Source organism: Phoenix dactylifera, unplaced genomic scaffold (assembly GCF_009389715.1).
Source record: "Phoenix dactylifera cultivar Barhee BC4 unplaced genomic scaffold, palm_55x_up_171113_PBpolish2nd_filt_p 000492F, whole genome shotgun sequence".
Lineage (NCBI taxonomy): Eukaryota > Viridiplantae > Streptophyta > Magnoliopsida > Arecales > Arecaceae > Phoenix > Phoenix dactylifera.
The window spans coordinates 372,503-379,786 of NW_024067912.1; the positions used below are offsets into that span (position 1 = coordinate 372,503).

At 39.3% G+C, this 7,284-nt stretch overlaps 1 long non-coding RNA gene across 2 annotated transcripts; it reads left to right on the top strand.

Moving 5' to 3' along the window:
- The first annotated feature begins 1,373 nt into the window (after window positions 1-1,373).
- On the top strand, window positions 1,374-7,070 carry LOC103717703. Of its 2 annotated transcripts, none has more exons than XR_005508420.1 (5): window positions 1,374-1,448; window positions 5,564-5,618; window positions 5,713-5,861; window positions 5,958-6,203; window positions 6,296-7,070. It is a non-coding gene; the product is annotated as an uncharacterized LOC103717703 (long non-coding RNA). The 2 variants fall into 2 exon arrangements; XR_005508419.1 differs by lacking the exon at window positions 1,374-1,448 and adding an exon at window positions 2,035-2,762.
- Window positions 7,071-7,284: the final 214 nt, after the last annotated feature.

Sequence of the window (7,284 nt, forward strand, 5' to 3'; positions counted from 1 at the left end):
ATTTAAAACCTTGTCGGTTCCCACGTCCTATGACAGCTCTGATGATGGCGAGGAGCATCGTCCGCGGCCGGAAGACTACCGTCGGAGAGAAAGGCGTCGCGTGGCGCCGGCGTCAAGACCCTCAGCGGTCACCACCCAAACCCACTCCACTCCGGCGTCCCCATGGCTCCTGAGACCTTGCGGTCTCTTTCTTTTTCTTTATGGTGAACTTTTTCTTTCTCGGGACCTCGGGCGGTAAGAGTCGCATTCCCGGTCTCCCCTTCCTTGCCCTTCAGTTCTCCTTCGCCACTCTTCATCAAGGTAGGTCTTCTTCTCGTTTTAAATGGAGAAAAAATGGTCTTTTTCGGACAAAAACGACTTTTCTGCCCTTCTTCAGGCATTGTTGGGGATTTTCAGTTAAAATTATCTATTGTTTTGGTAAATGGTTTTCTCGATTTCACATATCGTGTAAAAGTTCCACATTTCCCCATCGGCGTTCTTGTATCTTGAAATGAGATATGGTCACTCGATTACTGAGTGCCTGTTAAATTAGGCACCTCAATTTGGTGGATCGCTGCTTTAATTGTTGTTTGTTCTCGATTTTTGGGTCGAACAGATGTCTCTAGTTTTCTCATGTAATTTTAGATTTTATTCTGCCCCAGAACTCCTTGGGGAAACGACCGGTTCGAGTGCTTTTTTTTCCCTTTTATTTACCGTCATCTGTTTACAGATAGGATCGGTAATTTAAATTTCTACGAGACATCTTTCCTTTGGCAGCTGTCTAATTTCAGTATCTGATGTGAAGTAATTGAATTTAATTGTAACCCACCTTAGGTTTTGTCTGTTTGTTTTTTTAGATAATCTTTTTTTTTCCCCTTCATTGTTTGAATGAGTTTTAGGAGTTGAATTGATCATGGCTACTATAACCTCTTCATGCCAATAAATGTTAGCGCCATTAGAAGTCTAGATTGGTCAGAGCTATGTCAGCCTGTTGACACTCGGAAACCGGTTTTTTTGTTGGCGAGGAATTCAAGCCCAACCTCTTATGATTGGTTAGAGCAAGCAGTCAGCGAGAGACATCAGTGAAAACCTCGGGTTTAGTATCGAGGAATGTGAACGCTGCTGCTGTGGCTGGAATTTTTTCTGATCCTCCACCTCGGTGAACGCCATCAGGGCCAGAACGAACACCAGATGTAAAACACTTTTATGTGGAGAATTTACCCAGTTCTTGATGTTGAGGGAATGCAGGATAACTTTTTTATTGAACAATATTAGACTGTGTGATTGAGGATTTGTTGCTATTGGTTTCTATCTTTCTAGATGCTTTTCATGCTAATTTTTCCTTATTTTTCTCCAGCCACTTTCTAGTTGCCAGCATCGTAACATGAAAGTCACAACATCGAGAGCAAGCTTTCCAGGAAACAAATTTGTCGCCCTCAAATTCATGTTTCCACTATGTAGTCATGAAGGTTGGTGGGAATTAAGGTTACAACATTTTTTCTATTGATCACATCACAAATGCAGCACCAATTCATTTGAGAGCAAGAAGAGAATATTTCAAAAAAAGGCTGGCTCAAAGGGACCAATGTTAGTTAATAAGAGAACAAAAGAGGAAAAGAGGGCTGAATAAGAGGGATTGTGGGAGTACAAGCTGAATAAAATAGTCCTCTCTCCTCTCTCTCTCTGCTGTGTGTGTGCTTGTGTGGCGAGCAGCGCTTGTATGTGTGCGCAACTATTTGTTTCTTGTATTTCTAGGTGAAGTAGATGTCCCAGTTTGACCTATGCCCGGGTGTTCATAGGTTTGTGTTGGAGATATGGTCTTCTAGAAAAGGTAATTAAACATAGAAACTTTATGAGTATAACCTTTGCGACTGTTGATTGAGTTAATGTTCTATAAATTGAAGACTTAAACTTCTTACTCTTCCTGTTCAAATACGTTGAAACCTTACGAGCGCTAGTTGCTGTTATTAATGATAATGGAGTATGGTTCTTGGTCTATGTATTATAATAAAGTATGGAGTAATTGTGCTTACAAATCTATTTTGTTTAGAAATTTGAATTTAAATGTATATGTGAGGATCTGTGCGGGCGTGTGTTTAGTCCCACATCGGTTATTCGCCGAGAAGATCTTTGGTACTTATAAAAGACTAAGAAACCCAAAAAATACCTTTCGGCTAGCCATTTTGGGCGAGATCCTGGATTGTTACAAATGGTATCAGAGTGAACTCGGCTTATAGCCTATGTGGACTAGGAGATACTGCAATATGGGTTTATAGAGGCTGACCATAGGCTGATCGTGGTGCTTGTAATTATATTTGAATTGATTTGAACCCTTAGCATGACGAGAATGTCAGGGCTTGAATGGGGGGAGTATGTGAGGACTCGTGCGGGCATGTGTTTAGTTCCACATCAGTTATTCGCCGAGAAGATCTTGGGTACTTATATGGGACTAAGGAACTCAAAAAATACCTTCTGGCTAGCCATTTTGGGTAAGATCCTGGGTTGTTATAGTTCAACCAAAATTTTTAGGTTTACTTCTATGCAGGTCTACAAGGCACAAGATGTTGGTGTGAACGGTTTTGTGCTCTTTCCAAAAATTCTTGATGCATAGAAGGCCATTTTTAGTATGCAGGCTCATCTATTATTATTATTATTATTAATCTTGAATGGTAAAGAATGTGATACTTTTGTTCATCCAGTTACAAACAAGAGATGAAGCATTCAACGACAATGGTTTGGTACCCCAGGCAATATGCCTGCTGAAGGACAAATACCCTGACATTGTGAGTCATCTTTGGATGTTCACTTTTTTCATACTTTTTGACAACAAATGCTTTTTAAAATTCAAAATGTCCAAGTTTATTTACTTTGATGCTGCTTGGATCCTTACTCCTCTGATGGGCACGATGTTATTGTGAGGGAAGATGATAAGCCATTTTAGTACTATCATTTGTTTTTTTTTTACAAAATCAAACTCATAAATATTTATCTCCATGTCAAAATTAGTCATCATAGTTTCCCTTAGCTCTTTGTGTCCAAAAAATATTCCTATTTTTTCATGCTAAATGGATGGAGAGCTGGATTCCTAATGAAGATATTTTCTCTTGGTTGTTCAATGAAAACCATCACTTGTCTGTTTTGGAAAACAAAGGAAGATTCTTGAACCACAATGGCTGGCTGAAAATGGATTCTCTTAGGGAGGCCTTTCATGAGTTATTGGCTTGCAAGAATAAGTGGCGGTTTGTCAATCATAAATTACGCTTTAACCGAAAGCTTAATTCATATTGTAATGCTCCTTTCTGAATTTGTGAGAAGGGACTAATCATTATTGTGTTTTGCTGCTGCTCCTGAACCTTTAATTCTCAATTTATTAGTAATACTTCTTTTTACTGAATGCAAAATGTGCATGTCATACTTGTGTATTTGGCATCAAGTTCAAGCTCGATTCATTTACCCTTTGAATAAGGTTTGATGAACCAATTGTACCATAATACTTGCCACCCCGTACCACTACCAAGACACACCAGCGCATGTATGGTCCTGTATCAGCAAACCAAGTGTTGATATGTATATACTGTGCTGTTATGTCATTGGCATTCCTCCGTACTATGTTACTTCAAACCTTGCTTTTGAAAGAGGAAAAAGAAAAAGGAAGCAATAAGCATATTCCTGATGGTATCTTGAAAATGTCACGCCCCCGCCTGCACGGGCATGTGAGGCACCCAGTGCCCACGTGGGGGCCACATGAGGGAGAACACGGGTCTCTCTTGCCAGATATTGTCAGTTCCAGGGCCTGCACGCGCGCGCACGCGCCGCTCAGACCCCTCCCCGGTTTTGTTTTTCACCCAAAACGCATATGCAGGATTTGGAGACATCCGCTTCATATACCCAGGCTCTGAAACGAGTCTAGCCGATATGGGATCTTTCATTCACCCACCCTCAGACTAGAGCCGTCCTCGGCTCTGATACCAAATGTCACGCCCCACCTGCGTGGGGCACGTGTGGCCCCTATTTCAAAATGCTTGTTAACATTCTTAAACTACACAAGAAGTATCCTTTTTGGTCAGAATAGTAGCAAAAGGGGAGAATGTACTATGTATACATTAAAACGTACATCTGTTAACAAAATATTTGCAGAAGTCAGTGACAAAAAATTGTAAGCTGGGATTTGTACTACAATCTAGCTCTTTGGCTTATAATCTATGGGTTAAAATGGATGCAACTTCTTATGTTTTTATCCATTTTTCCTGTACTCTTTTCCAAGAGAGAGAAACTTATAGGGATGATCCCCTTTTTGAGTATAATTATATAAGCTGGGTCTTCACATGGTAGAAGGCCTCTGGTTAAAACTTCTGTTTGCAAGGAAAGCAGCACCAATTAGCGAATGTTGATGTCAGGCGGAGAGCTAATCTTAAATGTTCATAAACTTTACTTGGCCGCGCCCTATGTAGATGGCATAGGGCTTGATCTTGTTGGCTAACTTTGGCAAGAATGAAAATTATTGTATCTCTGAACTATGTAAACTTGTATGCAAATATATATATGGCTGCATTGCTACTATGGGATGATCTGACATTAGATGTGGAGAAATGGAGGTAAGTGCATAATTCACGTGAAGGCGTGAGGTGCTTAAGGTGGGGCTTGCAGGGACGTGGAGGATGGGGGGAAGTGCTTGTTCTTGGAGCTATCCTCCTTTCTCTTTTCTGTTTTTTGTTCTGCTTTCCCTTTGAGAGATCTTTTTCAACATAACGTTCATGGCTGATACTGATACAAATGGTATTGGCCAAAAACTGCGCCATGCTAATGTCCAACCACAAAAAAGTTGTCAAAACTAAATTATATTTGAGGACATCATGGAACTATTTAAGAAAGTGTTTTGTTTTAAATACACCAAAATGTAAAACCAAATCAATGTGCCCTAAAAACAGGGGCAGCCTAGTGCATGAGGTTCCTATCATTGCGAGGTTTGGAGAGGATCAGATTCATACAACCTTACCCCTATATGCAGAGAGATTGTTTGGAGAGAAACCTTACCGTTGCACCAAGACTCACCCTCAAATCAATAAGTCTTGCTTAATTGAAAAAAGATTGTTGTACTAGAGCATGATGATACAGAAAATGATAACTATTTGATAGGAAACTATTGGTAAATAGAAAACTGAACTTGAGGCTTTGATAAATTAAGAAGCTCATTCATGGTTGTGGAGGCCACATATTTACAATGCCTAAGGGGCGGTCCAAGTTGAAATGTTTCAGAAAAAAATTAGTAGCAATCTTAGCCTGATTTCCTAAGCGAGGACAAATGTCCCGGTGCATAATTATCATCGATCAATCTCACAAGAAATACTGTTATAATAAACAGTTTCTAGAAAATCACGTTCAGGATACTCGAGGGCAACATGATGAGCACTACTTAAAATCATAAACTTTCAAATGTAAAATAATGGATGAAAACAAGGTCAGGTAATAGTCTTAAGCAGTATTACTGGTTTTGCTAGGTCTTGTATACAGCTTTTGTTCATAGAGGTTTATTAGTATCAGTTTATTAACATAGAATTGACTAGATTTGTAATCCGTTCTTCAGGTGTCATCATGAAGATGAAAAAGATCATCAGTTGTGTAAACAGGCTGTTTGTCAGGTACTTCTGTAATTCCCAACATTTTGTAGCTATTATTAGATTATCCATGTCATAGACTGCCCTGCTAATCAATGCATATTAATTTGGCAAATAGGCCCTTGAAGGTGCTCATGTTGTTAGTCCTAGTGACATGATGGATGGCTGAGCTGCAGCAATATGAGCAGATCTGGATGCTGAAGGCTTTCAGGATGTGTCCATTATGTCCTACACTGCACAGTTATATTATCAGATTTCAACTTCTCTGTATGTTGCCCACTGTCACTACTGATAAAACTTTCCCAATATGTGATTCATGAGTATTGGACTAAGCATTATTGACATGATATATATTTTGACCAGGTATGCTAGTTCATCTTAAGGTCCATTTAGAGAAGCTTTAGATTCCGATCCATGCTTCGGGGACAAGAAAACAAGTGTATCTCATTAATAGCATGATGGAATTTATTGAGGTAGTTCATCTTCTCGTTCAGTCCTAAGTGCTTGTCTGGCTTATTTGATAAAAGTTATCAGATGAACCTAGCAAATTATAGAGAAGCCCCTGTTGAAACTGAGGCAGATGAGGATGAAGGAGCGGATATTCTTTTGGTGAATTTCTTCCCATAAGATATAGGATTGATTTTAATCAAAATTATGTCTTGGGCTGTCGCCTTCAATATCTAAGTACCTTGCATGTTTAGGCAGGTAAAACCAGCAATGCCATATTTGGATGTTGTATGGCTTCTTCAAGATAATTCTGCTTTACCTTTTGCTGCATATCAGGTATATATTATTGTCAGATCACTTCATCATGCATCTTTTAAGCATTAGTTTACTATCTTCCTCATCGTACATTGTATGTTTTGCTCATAAGTGTTTTACTGTACTAAGAACAGTTCATCTCTTGATTAATCTTCCGTCTAGTTATTAATTGGCTGCTGGAAACTCTGTTGACAGACAACTTTGTTCATAGATGATGATGTTGATCTACTTCTCTACATTTTTTCCCAAATGGCTGTTTGATCTATCTACTTCTTGCTGTCTTCTTGTTTCTTTAGTGAATAGGTCATAGCAAGGAGACTCACCTCTTGATGCCTATGCTTTAATTTTCTGCTTATGTTATTGCATCCTACATGATAACCAACAAGCCTCTCCATATGTCTCTTGATGCATGCATGGTAGTTGGAACACTTCAACTGATGGACTGTCTGGCGGGCATTAAAGTTCTTCTTATTGCCAACTCATGTCACAAGCTAGAAGAGAATTTAGCGAAACAGAAATTGTTCTAAGTGACTTATGTAATTGAGCATAAATTAGCAAAAACATCTTCTTGGACAAATAATGGTCAATTTGCAGGCAGGGGATGTTATCTGAAACTGGAAAACCAGCTTAATCTGGATGGGCCAAACTATGGCATGTATTAATGCCCCTCAGAGAAGTTGTGAGCATTATAACTACTTTAGGGGGATCCTACTTCACAGGAAGATCTTCAATTATTTTTTGCTTCTTGCGGCAAGGCTTTTGTTTTCTAGCTTATGGGCCACAACTTTAAAAATTTACTAATCCAACTGCTTGTAAACTTGTTCCCAGACCTGAATCAGAATGGAGGTTTTTTCCCTGAAGCTAGTATAATTTACTCTTTGACGTGAGCATTGTACTGCAACTATCAGTTCTGTTTCATGTGTAGCCA